Here is a 16,544-nt window from a genome sequence, read left to right on the forward strand (position 1 = left end):
CCCATTTCTTCTGACTTGGAAGATAACTGCTCCTGTTCGTCCTTTAACAACATCTGAAGTATTCTTGTCTTGCTCTGAAGCCTTTGTAGAATGCAATCTTTGAACGATCTCAAATTTATGTGCAACTTTCGTTCAGTTGTTATTATCGGTGATAGTTGTCTGTTGTGTGTGTGTGCACGTAACAGAGAGACAAAGAAAGAGAGAGGGAGAGGTGTAGAGAAAAGCGTGCAGAAGTTACATTTTCGTTGGCTGATTTGGAATTCCAGTGTAGACATATAACATAATGATTATACAGTGATATAAAATGGATAGATAATATTTCGCGAATTTTACACCGCCTATAACACAGTCCAAAGAAGTTCGACGCTGTTCCTGCTAGATGTGATGAACTAGTGTCCCGTTGCGTCAGGCATTTACCACTAAATCCGATTCGATATTCAGCACACTAGGACAAACATATATCACTAAACCAGTAGCATAAGATGCAGGGAAGGATGTTCATTTATATGCTGTCTAAGGCACTGAAAGGGGCTTCTCTTCTTACACATGTTGCTCGCCATAGCCTTAATAAAAAAGTAGGTCTTAAGAACTTCCCGACTGTGTAATTATAAACTCTATAAATGTGTAATTATAAACTCTATAAATGTGAAGTACAGCATGTGTAATTATAAACTCTATAAATGTGTAATTATAAACTCTATAAATGTGAAGTACAGCATGTAATTATAAACTCTATAAATGTGAAGTACAGCATATGCAATAGACATTTTTCACCGACTGTGTAATTATAAACTCCATAAATGTGAAGTACAGCATGTGCAATTTTCTAACGATCAAAAGAAACTTTATCAAGCAATACAAACATGCTGAAAAGAACCAAAATAAAGAAATTTAGAGACTCCAAAGTTTATCTTTACAACTTGTAAATATATTCGTTACTGTCCATCCGGCGGCTTGAATTTAGCCAAGTAGCTATTTCAAAGTAAGGTGATCGCATGGCTTGAATTTAGCCAAGTAGCCATTTCAATATACGGTGATCGCATGGCTTCAATTTAGCCAAGTAGCCATTTCAAAGTAAGGTGATCTCATGTCTTGAATTTAGCCAAGTACAATGTAAGGTGATCTCATGGCTTGAATTTAGCCAAGTAGCCATTTCAATGTAAGGTGATCGCACGGCTTGAATTTAGCCAAGTAGCCATTTCAAAGTAAGATGATTGTATGGCTTCGATTTAGCCAAGTAGCTATTTCAAAGTAAGGTGATCGCATGGCTTGAATTTAGCCAAGTAGCTATTTCAAAGTAAGGTGATAGCATGGCTTGAATTTAGCCAAGTAGCCATTTCAATGTAAGATGATCGCATGGCTTGAATTTAGCCAAGTAGCCATTTCAATGTAAAGTGATCGCGTGGCTTGAATTTAGCCAAGTAGCCATTTCAAAGTAAGATGATCGCATGGCTTGAATTTAGCCAAGTAGCCATTTCAAAGTAAGGTGATCACATGGCTTGAATTTAGCCAAGTAGCCATTTCAAAGTAAGATGATCGTATGGCTTGAATTTAGCCAAGTAGCTATTTCAAAGTAAGATGATCGCATGGCTTGAATTTAGCCAAGTAGCCATTTCAATGTAAGGTGATCGCATGGCTTGAATTTAGCCAAGTAGCTATTTCAAAGTAAGATGATCGTATGGCTTGAATTTAGCCAAGTAGACATTTCAATGTAAGGTGATAGCTGATCTCATGGCTTGAATTTAGCCAAGTAGCCATTTCCAGGTAAGGTGATCTCATGTCTTGAATTTAGCCAAGTAGCCATTTCAATGTAAGGTGATCTCATGTCTTGAATTTAGACAAGTAGCCATTTCAATGTAAGGTGATCGCATGGCTTGAATTTAGCCAAGTAGCTATTTCAAAGTAAGATGATCGCATGGCTTCGATTTAGCCAAGTAGCTATTTCAAAGTAAGGTGATCGCATGGCTTGAATTTAGCCAAGTAGCTATTTCAAAGTTAGGTGATAGCATGGCTTGAATTTAGCCAAGTAGCCATTTCAAAGTAAGATGATCGCATGGCTTGAATTTAGCCAAGTAGCCATTTCAATGTAAAGTGATCGCATGGCTTGAATTTAGCCAAGTAGCCATTTCAATGTAAGATGATCGCATGGCTTGAATTTAGCCAAATAGCCATTTCAAAGTAAGATGATCGCATGGCTTGAATTTAGCTAAGCAGCCATTTCAAAGTAAGGTGATCTCATGTCTTGAATTTAGCCAAGTAGCCATTTCAATGTAAGATGATCGCATGGCTTGAATTTAGCCGAATAGCCATTTTAATGTAAGATGATCGCATGGCTTGAATTTAGCCAAGTAGCTATTTCAAATCGCATGGCTTGAATTTAGCCAAGTAGCCATTTCAATGTAAGGTGATAGCATGGCTTGAATTTAACCAATTAGCCATTTCAATGTAAGGTAATCGCATGGCTTGAATTTAACCAGTTAGCCATTTCAATGTAAGGTGATCGCATGGCTTGAATTTAGCCAAGTAGTCATTTCAAGGTAAGGTGATCGCATGGGTTCAATTTAGCCAAGTAGCCATTTCAATGTAAGGGGATCGCATGGCTTGAATTTAGCCAAGTAGCCATTTCAATGTAAGGTGATCGCATGGCTTGAATTTAGCCAAGTAGCCATTTCAAAGTAAGATGATCGCATGGCTTGAATTTAGCCAAGTAGCTATTTCAAAGTAAGGTGATCGCATGGCTTGAATTTAGCCAAGTAGCCATTTCAATGTAAGATGATCGCATGGCTTGAATTTAGCCAAGTAGCCATTTCAAAGTAAGGTGATCGCATGGCTTGAATTTAGCCAAATAGCCATTTCAAAGTAAGATGATCGCATGGCTTGAATTTAGCCAAGTAGCCATTTCAAAGTAAGGTGATCTCATGGCTTGAATTTAGCCAAGTAGCCATTTCCAAGTAAGGTGATCACATGGCTTGAATTTAGCCAAGTAGCCATTTCAAAGTAAAGTGATCTCATGGCTTGAATTTAGCCAAGTAGCCATTTCAATGTAAGGTGATCGCATGGCTTGAATTTAGCCAAGTAGCCATTTCAAAGTAAGATGATCGCATGGCTTCGATTTAGCCAAGTAGCTATTTCAAAGTAAGGTGATCGTATGGCTTGAATTTAGCCAAGTAGCCATTTCAAAGTAAGATGATCGCATGGCTTGAATTTAGCCAAGTAGCCATTTCAATGTAAGATAATCGCATGGCTTGAATTTAGCCAAGTAGCCATTTCAAAGTAAGGTGATCGCATGGCTTGAATTTAGCCAAATAGCCATTTCAATATAAGGTGATCGCATGGCTTGAATTTAGCCAAGTAGCCATTTCAATGTAAGATGATCGCATGGCTTGAATTTAGCCAAATAGCCATTTCAATGTAAGGTGATCGCATGGCTTGAATTTAGCCAAGTAGCTATTTCAAAGTAAGGTGATCGCATGGCTTGAATTTAGCCAAGTAGCCATTTCAATATACGGTGATCGCATGGCTTCAATTTAGCCAAGTAGCCATTTCAAAGTAAGGTGATCTCATGTCTTGAATTTAGCCAAGTACAATGTAAGGTGATCTCATGACTTGAATTTAGCCAAGTAGCCATTTCAATGTAAGGTGATCGCACGGCTTGAATTTAGCCAAGTAGCCATTTCAAAGTAAGATGATTGTATGGCTTCGATTTAGCCAAGTAGCTATTTCAAAGTAAGGTGATCGCATGGCTTGAATTTAGCCAAGTAGCTATTTCAAAGTAAGGTGATAGCATGGCTTGAATTTAGCCAAGTAGCCATTTCAATGTAAGATGATCGCATGGCTTGAATTTAGCCAAGTAGCCATTTCAATGTAAAGTGATCTCATGTCTTGAATTTAGCCAAGTAGCCATTTCAAAGTAAAATGATCGCATGGCTTGAATTTAGCCAAGTAGCCATTTCAAAGTAAGGTGATCACATGGCTTGAATTTAGCCAAGTAGCCATTTCAAAGTAAGATGATCGTATGGCTTGAATTTAGCCAAGTAGCTATTTCAAAGTAAGATGATCGCATGGCTTGAATTTAGCCAAGTAGCCATTTCAATGTAAGGTGATCGCATGGCTTGAATTTAGCCAAGTAGCTATTTCAAAGTAAGATGATCGTATGGCTTGAATTTAGCCAAGTAGACATTTCAATGTAAGGTGATAGCTGATCTCATGGCTTGAATTTAGCCAAGTAGCCATTTCCAGGTAAGGTGATCTCATATCTTGAATTTAGCCAAGTAGCCATTTCAAAGTAAGGTGATCTCATGTCTTGAATTTAGACAAGTAGCCATTTCAATGTAAGGTGATAGCATGGCTTGAATTTAGCCAAGTAGCTATTTCAAAGTAAGATGATCGCATGGCTTCGATTTAGCCAAGTAGCTATTTCAAAGTAAGGTGATCGCATGGCTTGAATTTAGCCAAGTAGCTATTTCAAAGTTAGGTGATAGCATGGCTTGAATTTAGCCAAGTAGCCATTTCAAAGTAAGATGATCGCATGGCTTGAATTTAGCCAAGTAGCCATTTCAATGTAAAGTGATCGCATGGCTTGAATTTAGCCAAGTAGCCATTTCAATGTAAGATGATCGCATGGCTTGAATTTAGCCAAATAGCCATTTCAAAGTAAGATGATCGCATGGCTTGAATTTAGCTAAGCAGCCATTTCAAAGTAAGGTGATCTCATGTCTTGAATTTAGCCAAGTAGCCATTTCAATGTAAGATGATCGCATGGCTTGAATTTAGCCGAATAGCCATTTTAATGTAAGATGATCGCATGGCTTGAATTTAGCCAAGTAGCTATTTCAAATCGCATGGCTTGAATTTAGCCAAGTAGCCATTTCAATGTAAGGTGATAGCATGGCTTGAATTTAACCAATTAGCCATTTCAATGTAAGGTAATCGCATGGCTTGAATTTAACCAGTTAGCCATTTCAATGTAAGGTGATCGCATGGCTTGAATTTAGCCAAGTAGTCATTTCAAGGTAAGGTGATCGCATGGGTTCAATTTAGCCAAGTAGCCATTTCAATGTAAGGGGATCGCATGGCTTGAATTTAGCCAAGTAGCCATTTCAAAGTAAAGTGATCTCATGGCTTGAATTTAGCCAAGTAGCCATTTCAATGTAAGGTGATCGCATGGCTTGAATTTAGCCAAGTAGCCATTTCAAAGTAAGATGATCGCATGGCTTCGATTTAGCCAAGTAGCTATTTCAAAGTAAGGTGATCGCATGGCTTGAATTTAGCCAAGTAGCCATTTCAATGTAAGATGATCGCATGGCTTGAATTTAGCCAAGTAGCCATTTCAAAGTAAGGTGATCGGATGGCTTGAATTTAGCCAAATAGCCATTTCAAAGTAAGATGATCGCATGGCTTGAATTTAGCCAAGTAGCTATTTCAAAGTAAGGTGATCTCATGTCTTGAATTTAGCCAAGTAGCCATTTCCAAGTAAGGTGATCACATGGCTTGAATTTAGCCAAGTAGCCATTTCAAAGTAAAGTGATCTCATGGCTTGAATTTAGCCAAGTAGCCATTTCAATGTAAGGTGATCGCATGGCTTGAATTTAGCCAAGTAGCCATTTCAAAGTAAGATGATCGCATGGCTTCGATTTAGCCAAGTAGCTATTTCAAAGTAAGGTGATCGTATGGCTTGAATTTAGCCAAGTAGCCATTTCAAAGTAAGATGATCGCATGGCTTGAATTTAGCCAAGTAGCCATTTCAATGTAAGATAATCGCATGGCTTGAATTTAGCCAAGTAGCCATTTCAAAGTAAGGTGATCGCATGGCTTGAATTTAGCCAAATAGCCATTTCAATATAAGGTGATCGCATGGCTTGAATTTAGCCAAGTGGCCATTTCAATGTAAAGTGATCTCATGTCTTGAATTTAGCCAAGTAGCCATTTCAAAGTAAGATGATCGCATGGCTTGAATTTAGCCAAGTAGCCATTTCAAAGTAAGGTGATCACATGGCTTGAATTTAGCCAAGTAGCCATTTCAAAGTAAGATGATCGTATGGCTTGAATTTAGCCAAGTAGCTATTTCAAAGTAAGATGATCGCATGGCTTGAATTTAGCCAAGTAGCCATTTCAATGTAAGGTGATCGCATGGCTTGAATTTAGCCAAGTAGCTATTTCAAAGTAAGATGATCGTATGGCTTGAATTTAGCCAAGTAGACATTTCAATGTAAGGTGATAGCTGATCTCATGGCTTGAATTTAGCCAAGTAGCCATTTCCAGGTAAGGTGATCTCATATCTTGAATTTAGCCAAGTAGCCATTTCAAAGTAAGGTGATCTCATGTCTTGAATTTAGACAAGTAGCCATTTCAATGTAAGGTGATAGCATGGCTTGAATTTAGCCAAGTAGCTATTTCAAAGTAAGATGATCGCATGGCTTCGATTTAGCCAAGTAGCTATTTCAAAGTAAGGTGATCGCATGGCTTGAATTTAGCCAAGTAGCTATTTCAAAGTTAGGTGATAGCATGGCTTGAATTTAGCCAAGTAGCCATTTCAAAGTAAGATGATCGCATGGCTTGAATTTAGCCAAGTAGCCATTTCAATGTAAAGTGATCGCATGGCTTGAATTTAGCCAAGTAGCCATTTCAATGTAAGATGATCGCATGGCTTGAATTTAGCCAAATAGCCATTTCAAAGTAAGATGATCGCATGGCTTGAATTTAGCTAAGCAGCCATTTCAAAGTAAGGTGATCTCATGTCTTGAATTTAGCCAAGTAGCCATTTCAATGTAAGATGATCGCATGGCTTGAATTTAGCCGAATAGCCATTTTAATGTAAGATGATCGCATGGCTTGAATTTAGCCAAGTAGCTATTTCAAATCGCATGGCTTGAATTTAGCCAAGTAGCCATTTCAATGTAAGGTGATAGCATGGCTTGAATTTAACCAATTAGCCATTTCAATGTAAGGTAATCGCATGGCTTGAATTTAACCAGTTAGCCATTTCAATGTAAGGTGATCGCATGGCTTGAATTTAGCCAAGTAGTCATTTCAAGGTAAGGTGATCGCATGGGTTCAATTTAGCCAAGTAGCCATTTCAATGTAAGGTGATCGCATGGCTTGAATTTAGCCAAGTAGCCATTTCAAAGTAAGATGATCGCATGGCTTCGATTTAGCCAAGTAGCTATTTCAAAGTAAGGTGATCGCATGGCTTGAATTTAGCCAAGTAGCCATTTCAATGTAAGATGATCGCATGGCTTGAATTTAGCCAAGTAGCCATTTCAAAGTAAGGTGATCGCATGGCTTGAATTTAGCCAAATGGCCATTTCAAAGTAAGATGATCGCATGGCTTGAATTTAGCCAAGTAGCCATTTCAAAGTAAGGTGATCTCATGGCTTGAATTTAGCCAAGTAGCCATTTCCAAGTAAGGTGATCACATGGCTTGAATTTAGCCAAGTAGCCATTTCAAAGTAAAGTGATCTCATGGCTTGAATTTAGCCAAGTAGCCATTTCAATGTAAGGTGATCGCATGGCTTGAATTTAGCCAAGTAGCCATTTCAAAGTAAGATGATCGCATGGCTTCGATTTAGCCAAGTAGCTATTTCAAAGTAAGGTGATCGTATGGCTTGAATTTAGCCAAGTAGCCATTTCAAAGTAAGATGATCGCATGGCTTGAATTTAGCCATGTAGCCATTTCAATGTAAGATAATCGCATGGCTTGAATTTAGCCAAGTAGCCATTTCAAAGTAAGGTGATCGCATGGCTTGAATTTAGCCAAATAGCCATTTCAATATAAGGTGATCGCATGGCTTGAATTTAGCCAAGTAGCCATTTCAATGTAAGATGATCGCATGGCTTGAATTTAGCCAAATAGCCATTTGAATGTAAGGTGATCGCATGGCTTGAATTTAGCCAAGTAGCTATTTCAAATCGCATGGCTTGAATTTAGCCAAGTAGCCATTTCAGTGTAAGGTGATAGCATGGCTTGAATTTAGCCAAGTAGCCATTTCAATGTAAGGTGATCGCATGGCTTGAATTTAGCCAAGTAGCCATTTCAATGTAAGGTGATCACATGGCTTGAATTTAGCCAATTAGCCATTTCAAAGTAAGGTGATCGCATGGCTTGAATTTAGCCAAATAGCCATTTCAATATACGGTGATCGCCTGGCTTCAATTTAGCCAAGTAGCCATTTCAATGTAAGGTGATCGCATGGCTTGAATTTAGCCAAGTAGCCATTTCAAAGTAAGATCATCGTATGGCTTGAATTTAGCCAATTAGCCATTTCAAAGTAAGGTGATCGCATGGCTTCAATTTAGCCAAGTAGCTATTTCAAAGTAAGATGAGCGCATGGCTTGAATTTAGCCAATTAGCCATTTCAAAGTAAGGTGATCGCATGGCTTCAATTTAGCCAAGTAGCTATTTCAAAGTAAGATGATCGCATGGCTTGAATTTAGCCAAGTAGCCATTTCAATGTAAGGTGATCGCATGGCTTGAATTTAGCCAAGTAGCCATTTCAATGTAAGGTGATCGCATGGCTTGAATTTAGCCAATTAGCCATTTCAAAGTAACTGGGGGCTACAAGAAGTACAGTACAGAGGATTGTTGTTGGAGGTTACAAGAGGTACAATATAGAAGGTTGTAGTTTCTGGAGGTTACAAGAGGTACAATATTAAACGTTGTAGTTTTTGCAGGTTACAGGAGGTACTTGAGGGCCTCAAGGTAGATTAGTTCTTAGCTAATTGTGTTACCCTCTTTAAATAAGGTTATTATTATTATTATTATTATTACAATACAGAAGGTAAATAATTAGAAAGAAAGTCAATAGCTTATAAGGTTCTCCGTTGACGATGCAAACATTATAAATCTATGATATTGATTTTTTTTTTATTAAGCAAATATTTAAAATGTTGAAATAGTGGAAGCAAGGAGTCTCTTAGTTAAGTAATAGCATTTTGCCAAGGTATATGAAGCACAAAGACGAACAATGAAGGAGCTGGTGCAAAATGATAATAAAGAGAAGAAAGAAGATAAAAGGAGAAACTGGTAAATATAGTGTGCAGAATGTTGTGTATAAAGTTGAGGAAAATAAGAAGAGAGGAAAGGGGGAAAAAATAAGAAAGAAAGTGATATTAAAAGTCAGCAGCACTTGTAGAGCGAGTCGTTGATGAAGCAATGGCGAATCATTGGGAATAAAAGGAAGCGAGTTGTTCATGATCCGTGAAAGTGCATGAGCGCCCTAAGTAAATCTAATAAATGTGTGAACGTCATGAAAAATACGAATGTTTACTTCATATGGAAGCGTTATATCACTTTACATGACGATATTTGGAGTTAAAATACAGCATCATACGGTTTGAGGGACCGGAACATGTCGATGTGTTCCTCTTAGAAATAAACGCAAGAGAAAGGGAAGTGTTTTGTGCATCCCACAGATCCACAGATACAATGATGTGATAAGATTATATTCTTTGTACGTATGAATAAGTGAACTGCAACCTGTCCTAAGTCGAGAATTAGGAATTTAAAATTTTCTTCTACAAAATTAAGTGTCTGAGGACACAAGCGGCGTGATTATTTAATGTGCTTTAAGAATGTTAACGGAGTCGTTTTGAGTCGTCTCAATAAACAATGTATTCAATTATAGAATAGCCGATTGAAAAAATTAGTTGTAATAAAGGCTTCTTGTAGCTTGTACTGACTGGATATTGTTTACATTACGCAAGTTGCGGTGAGCAAAATCACTAACAGATAGGCTGCTCCACCTCGGATGTGGGAGGTATCGGGTTCGAACCGCGGCCGAGTCATACCAAAGACTTCTAAAAATGGTACTAACAGCTGCCTCGCTAGGCGCTCAGCATTAAGAGGTTAGTGTTAGGACTGATCGGCCTGGTTTTAAGATAATGTGACTGGGTGGGACATGATGCTACATGTCTGCGGCATGATACCCCAATGCTAGATATCATAATAACAGACATTGTAGTGATATGACTGAAAAATTGGTAAAGCTACGTTAAAAATCCAAATCACAAGCATCACTAACAGCTGGTGGAAGTTGAGTCTGTGTTCATGAAAGATGGTGTCAAGGTATGCAACTTGAAACCTGGCTTTTTTTTTTCAGATCTAAACGGAAAGGTCTCAGTATTACATGGAGGCTTAATTTAACCTGACTATGGATTGACGCGGCGAATGTTGTGAATGATACAACTTTTCTTGTATGCTCATGTACAGAACAATTTTGCCATGTTTACTTAGTGTTTGCTACAGTCGCTTGCGATTGGACAGGAACTGAATCTGAGATGGAAGTAGTCTGGTTTTTCCTGCTTCGTATGCTCCCTGCGTTGCACTACGTTAACGCAGGGAGCGTAAGAAGCAGGGAATCAGTCTAAGATGGAACTTATACATTGCTAAGAATATCCTTAATTTTACCACCAGGATCAAAGCTATAGGTCATGGAGGTGAAATATTCTGTCTACTTGAAACGTTTCCACGGTTTGGTGCTGATGTTCTAAAGTATTTCCCAATTAATTTTAAAATATAGTTCAGAAATGATGGGGGAAAATGTTTTAATTCGATTGTTTTTTTTTCAAAACCAAAATCAAGCGTTGTCTCCATGCTATATATTAGTAATAAAAGTTTTTGGAGGAGCTATTATTATAAATGCAGAGAAAAACACCTCATCAAATGAAATATCAGGCTCTTGATGGTTATTTATACGGATGACGTCGTTCAAAAACTACGGATAACAAATACTATCATAACTTGTTTTATTTTCATATCCTCGTCTATGTACAACAGAGAACAACAACTGGCTAATGGTATGTTGGCCCTTTACGCACCCGCAATACTTGTTTCAATCAGGTGTGTGTGTGTGTGTGTGTGATTTAGATAAGTGTAAGCATGTGAGAAAGCATGCCAGTGGCATCTGTGGATCGATGGTTCTTCAGGGGTTTTTCACAAGTTGTTTTTTTTTCTCCACGAGATATACTGAACTAACATGTCCTGACTACGGGGTTAAATCCACAAACCACAACCACAAAGACGGGTAGGCCGTCATGGTGCACGCCTTTGGACAAAATGGCCCTGGTGCGATATAACCTATTAAGTAATGACGTGCAGTGAAAATAATCCAATCAATTAATCAATCAACCGTACCTCAAGTGTTCATCGGTAAGATCTCACAACCAATGTTTTCAGACTTTTGAAGCATATGAAGGTAACATTCATCTTCGCTAGCCAAGGTTCCGATAACCCTATCTACACCTTGGCGGATCCAACAGCTATATTGTTACTTTGTCCTAGCGACATCTATTCGATTTCATGTGTTGCCTGCCTTAGTATAAAATGCCAAGTAACCAATAGCGTGGTGTATTGTACATCCGCCGAAAACGGTGGTTGCAACTGACCTAAAAAGGATACTTTGTAAGTTTAGCATCGAAAGCATGACTATGTTACAGAGGGAAGCCTTTACATGTGTGTTTGAATGAAAGATATTTGTGCAAATGCTGACCAACAATGGAAAATTGCTTATTTATCAGTCCATTCATGTTGGTTGTTCCCCTCGTCTCGATCACGTAAGAACAGTCTTCAAATTTGACCAACTTAATTTTGATTGGATGTGATTGCTTGCCGCCGCATCCAATGAAATTCACAGACCCGAAGCACAAAAATATCTGCTCGATATGCCAAGGTGTGGATAGGGGTATCGGAAACTTGGCTGGCGAAGATGGGCGTGAAATTAAACCGACTCATTATAAATAATTCAATCTTCACTTGTGTTGATATTTTGAAGATACACGTGTACTTATGAATGACGCAACGTTGACTGCAGATGTTAAGTTTTGACCATTTTCTTACAGTTATAGTTAAAATTTAGTTAAAATGTTATGGTCCACGTAGGAATTAAACTCCGCTAAATGACTTACTTTGATAGGGCATATACATGTTATGTATTTAATCGTGGTTTAAGTTATCAACGAGAAAAGAAACAATAGTTGAATCTTTTGTATGCATATCGAAGCAGAAATATACCACATATTGTCCTTAACTATCGAGGTCCAAAGAGACTTCAAGGGGATATTTGATTATGTCTACCAACTGAGGATTAAATATTTGTTATACGCAGTAAATAAAAAAAATTAGAATGAGTGCAAAGTTCACTTTAAAAGGACGTTTCCGACCATTGATACTTGGTATTCTAGGCAAACACTCATAGCTGTAACAGTCAGTTGAACACGAGTTGTCATAATGACACCTTTACCCACTTTTCAAAGCTTACTGTTGTTGTTTCTTGTCATCCAAATTGCCGCAGGCAGTAGTACGGAATTGAGAAGACTGAACACGATGCTGTCTGTTGTAAACTCAAAACTCGAGGCCACGCAGTTGGAGATGAAACTTCTCCAAGAGGAGGTTCTGGAACTTAGAGATGAATTACATCAAGCAAGGCAACACTTAGATGGTTCGATCGGTTTTAAAAACGAGACGAAAATAAATGATTTGGGTCAAACTAAATGCTCGTGTGAGACATCAGCTTATGCTGAGGATCTTATAATGATTTCGTCCACATCTAAAGAATTAGCGAAGGGCTTTCGACAAGAGAAACAACTGAGACAAGACTTTGAAATGAAGACTCTGACTCGCTTTTTTGCGATGAATGACATAATCTTTAACATGAACCGAACGCGTCAATCTTGTTACTTCAGAACGGAGAAGGATTTGTCGATTGAAAAGGAGACGAACTCAACGTTACATAGATTAATAGCTGATGTGGAGGAGATTAGAGCTAGAGGTAATACGTCCACATTAGAAACAAGGACATCATCTTCTAAACCAGTTACTGGCAGTATATCATCGACTTTTCCTTTATGCTCACGTACGGTAACAGAGAGTACGCTGATCCAGGGTTCTATCAAGGTGGGATCGCGAGTAGTCCGAGGTAAGGATTGGATGTGGGGGACTCAAGATGGTGTCCCACCCACTGTGGGGACGGTGGAGGAGATTAGATCGTCGCAAGGATTGGTCCGTGTGCGTTGGGACAGCGGGAATATTACATTCTACAGGATGGGATATACGAACAAGTTTGACCTGTACATTTGTGAATGATTGGAGGATGTACATTTCACATATCATCCATCAAAACACATTATGCCAGATATCAAATGATGTAAAACAAGCGTAAGACTTGCATGGATGAAAATATATGTTTTGTTCAAGTTTGTCGTTAAAATCGTGCAGTGGTTTTCATTATAAAAAATACAAATTTTCTTCACGTGAGAAAAGATTTTGCAAACATTTTTAGGTTACGAAGGGGAAATACTGACGAATCAAAGCTTTATGTTTTCTTTCTGAAACAAGTACTTGGTCGCGATGAAGACATACCTTTCGACATTTTACTAGTATGTGTGCAATCTCCCAAAAATGAAATAGAGGATATTAATATATTAAATAGAATGGATCTGTTATGGAATATTTTGCTAATATTCCAGGAGATAGAGAGTGTGTGTGGTGCGAGGGTGGTGGTGGGCGAAAGAGAGATTCAGTGTCAAACGCGTTCTTTAATTAAAATCCAGAAAACTGAACAAAGTACTCTCTTTCTCTCTCAGAGGCCCCGAGATGTCTAAAGCGCTCACCGTTATGGATCACTGCCACCTCACCTCTGTCTGTGTGTGTTCGAGTCTCAGGTTTGGCCAATGTGGGTATGTGAGAAAGCTTTTCCAGTAGCTTTTCGTGGGTCGGTGGTTTTTTAAGGGGTTTTCCCTTGTTCTTCCTCCACCATTTATACTTACCGCCATGTATAGAATATCTTGTGTTGAAAAATGGCGTTAAACCCTACTACAACAATAACTCTCTCTCTCTCTCTCTCTCTCCAACATTTTACTACCATATGTGCAATCCCCCCAAAATACAATGCATGATATTAATGGGCTTAAAAAAGATGGATTTATAATGGAACCTTTTCTTCAGCAAATGTTCTTCCAAGAATTAAACAAAACACGTTCTAAAATATGCCCAAAGTGACGCAATGACGTAATCTTTGACGTCGTGTGTTATTAAATTTATATAATGCAGATCAATATTGTTCTGCACAGTGTGCACTAATGATTCGTGTTCTAGTGTGATGGATCGTGTGACAATGTTCCAGGAGAGAGAGAGAGAGAGAGAGAGAGAGAGAGAGAGAGAGAGAAAGAACTTTAAATGCAAAAATATCTCAGTCAGTACCATATTTGTTTCTTCTAAATCAACATTTTTATTAAATAAATCCCGTTTATTCAAAGACTAAACATGAACATATGTACTAAGGTGACACCGTTGTGGATGAAGACTAGAGTTCCACTGATGTAGCACACTGTCATTTCTTTAATTACACAAACACACACACTCACACGCACACACACACACACACAGAATTCTTAGGACGTATGAATTGTTCATAAAGTACGATGTATGACCTTTTCACACGTGGTACATTCATGAGGGTTTTTTTCGTGTGCAAAGTTTGTGCTGTCTTGCCTTTGCATCAACTGTTCATAGATTATCTACAAAGAATCTACTGGTAAACAAAATCCAAGAATTGTACTCATTAACTCACTAATGGTAGGTCATTTAAAATTCGATAGAATCGTTTCGTCTTGTGGAATGTATTTTTCGTAAAAGGGGTTGGTAAACCATTTAGTCCTGAACGCTGTTGTTCACTTCCTTCCATAGAATGTGGTGCATAACTATTGACAACGTAAGTTCCGGCAAGGCATGGTAAAGTGTTGTGATCGGAAAGCCACATTCTTTTATCGCAGACGATCTGATAACACTTTTTCCCAAGAGTCGACTGACGACATGAGAATCTGATAAATGTACAATGTTGTGAGGATCAACCATTTTCAAACGAAAATCTTCATCTTATCCCGACTTCAATCCTCTAAGACGTCAAAGTTTGGGTCTCGACTGGAACGATAGTTGAGGGCCTGTCCTTTCATTATGCAATTGGTATGAATTTCTCCTTATTTGTTTTTGTACAGGGAGTAGTACTATTTAGGTCCACCACTGGCAAAACTCACTGTCTGTCGGTCCAACCTTCTGAACCGTCGTCTTTGATTCGCTGAAACGTTGACGGAACAGATTCACCAGTCCGAAGGCTGGATTATATATAAAGTTTTGACATCGACGAACTTGTCATCCTGTTTTACCTCATCGTTGCCAAGGAAAACGGAGATTTCCTTTATGTCGTTATGTCAGTCGAAAAGTGTAATCAAAACCAACCTGGTCGCTGCGGAAACCCCAAAAATGCGCATTGACAGGAATGTGGGTGAGTGACAAATTGTTCCGTCTGTTGATCGTGGGTACCAACTGTTAAGAGTGTATGAAATTTGGCACTTGCCTGTAACCGAAAAATACCATCAATATGACGGCGATTCCAATGAAGGGATTCGTTTTCGGGCTACGTCAAAGAATTTTGAAAGTTGAAGCAAGAAGTTTATTCCTGTCTAACTCCAGAACTGTACATATCACTGAAAGGCGTCACCTTGGAACATATGGAACAGGACGAAGGAAGACGATTGTTTTCAAAAGTAATCCTGTATTATTTTTTTTATTGGGGGGGGGGGGGGACTAACTGAACATCCAATATTTTCAAACACTGAATACTTGGTAGATCCAAGTGAACAGTTTCAACAATACTGGAAAACACGTTAAACACATGGAAGCCATACGTTAAGATAATCTTGGAAAATTACGATGAAGTCCCGTAGTTAGCACCACTCCTCAAGCTTTGCAGTGTCGTCATTGCGGTGTATATGACAGCCAGCATCCGTTTAAAAATTGGACTCCATTGTTGGAACCTTAAGGACAGCGTGTTCTTTACTTCGACAGCGATAGTTGTATGTCTATCTGGAGGCTATCATTCGCGTGTCTAAGACGACCGTGTAGGAGCCTGGACCGACGAACATCCCGAGGACATTAGTTTGAGGTTTGCCGCTGATGGACCTAAAATTATGGCTGCTAGTACAGGAGCAAGCAAGGAGACCTTCATAGCAACGGCAAAGTGAAACGACTGACCCTCAACTGATGTTCCAGTCAAGTGGTAAACTCTGACGTCTTCAAAAATGCCTTAACATCCGGTCCAAATGAAGAAGTGTGTGTGTGTGTGCGTGTGTGCGCGCGCGCGACCGGCTGATAAAAGAAATTGCATTCTACTAGATCACTGGAACTCTGGTTTTAATCTACTTCTTTGAATACCTTGTAAATTTATTCATGTTTAATGTTTGATATTTGCACATGAAGAGGAAGGTATCTGTTACATCTCTTCATTTATTCGTGTTTGAGTGAGCGGGACGTATTCATAGAAATGTTGATTTAGAATAAATGTTGCTAACTGGGATTTTTAATTAAATTTTATCTCCCTTCCCTTCTCCCACTTTCTCAAATTCCAAACGCCTTAAAAAGAAAAACGAGTGAGCCAGACTTCTCCATACATGTCTCTTTTACTGGCTTGATGAACAAAAGTGCATAATTTCTCTCTCTCTCTCTCTCTCTCTCTCTCTCTCTCTCTCTCTCTCTCTCTCTCTCTCTCTCTCTG

At 38.7% G+C, this 16,544-nt stretch overlaps 1 long non-coding RNA gene across 1 annotated transcript in view; it reads left to right on the forward strand.

The window, feature by feature from the left end:
• LOC149803975 (uncharacterized) overlaps nucleotides 1-16,544 on the forward strand; it is a 119,491-nt gene that overhangs the window by 44,181 nt on the left and 58,766 nt on the right. The gene's annotated exons all lie outside the window — the stretch shown is intronic.

Source organism: Sinohyriopsis cumingii, chromosome 3, assembly GCF_028554795.1.
Source record: "Sinohyriopsis cumingii isolate HCF-2022 chromosome 3, ASM2855479v2, whole genome shotgun sequence".
NCBI lineage: Eukaryota > Metazoa > Mollusca > Bivalvia > Unionida > Unionidae > Sinohyriopsis > Sinohyriopsis cumingii.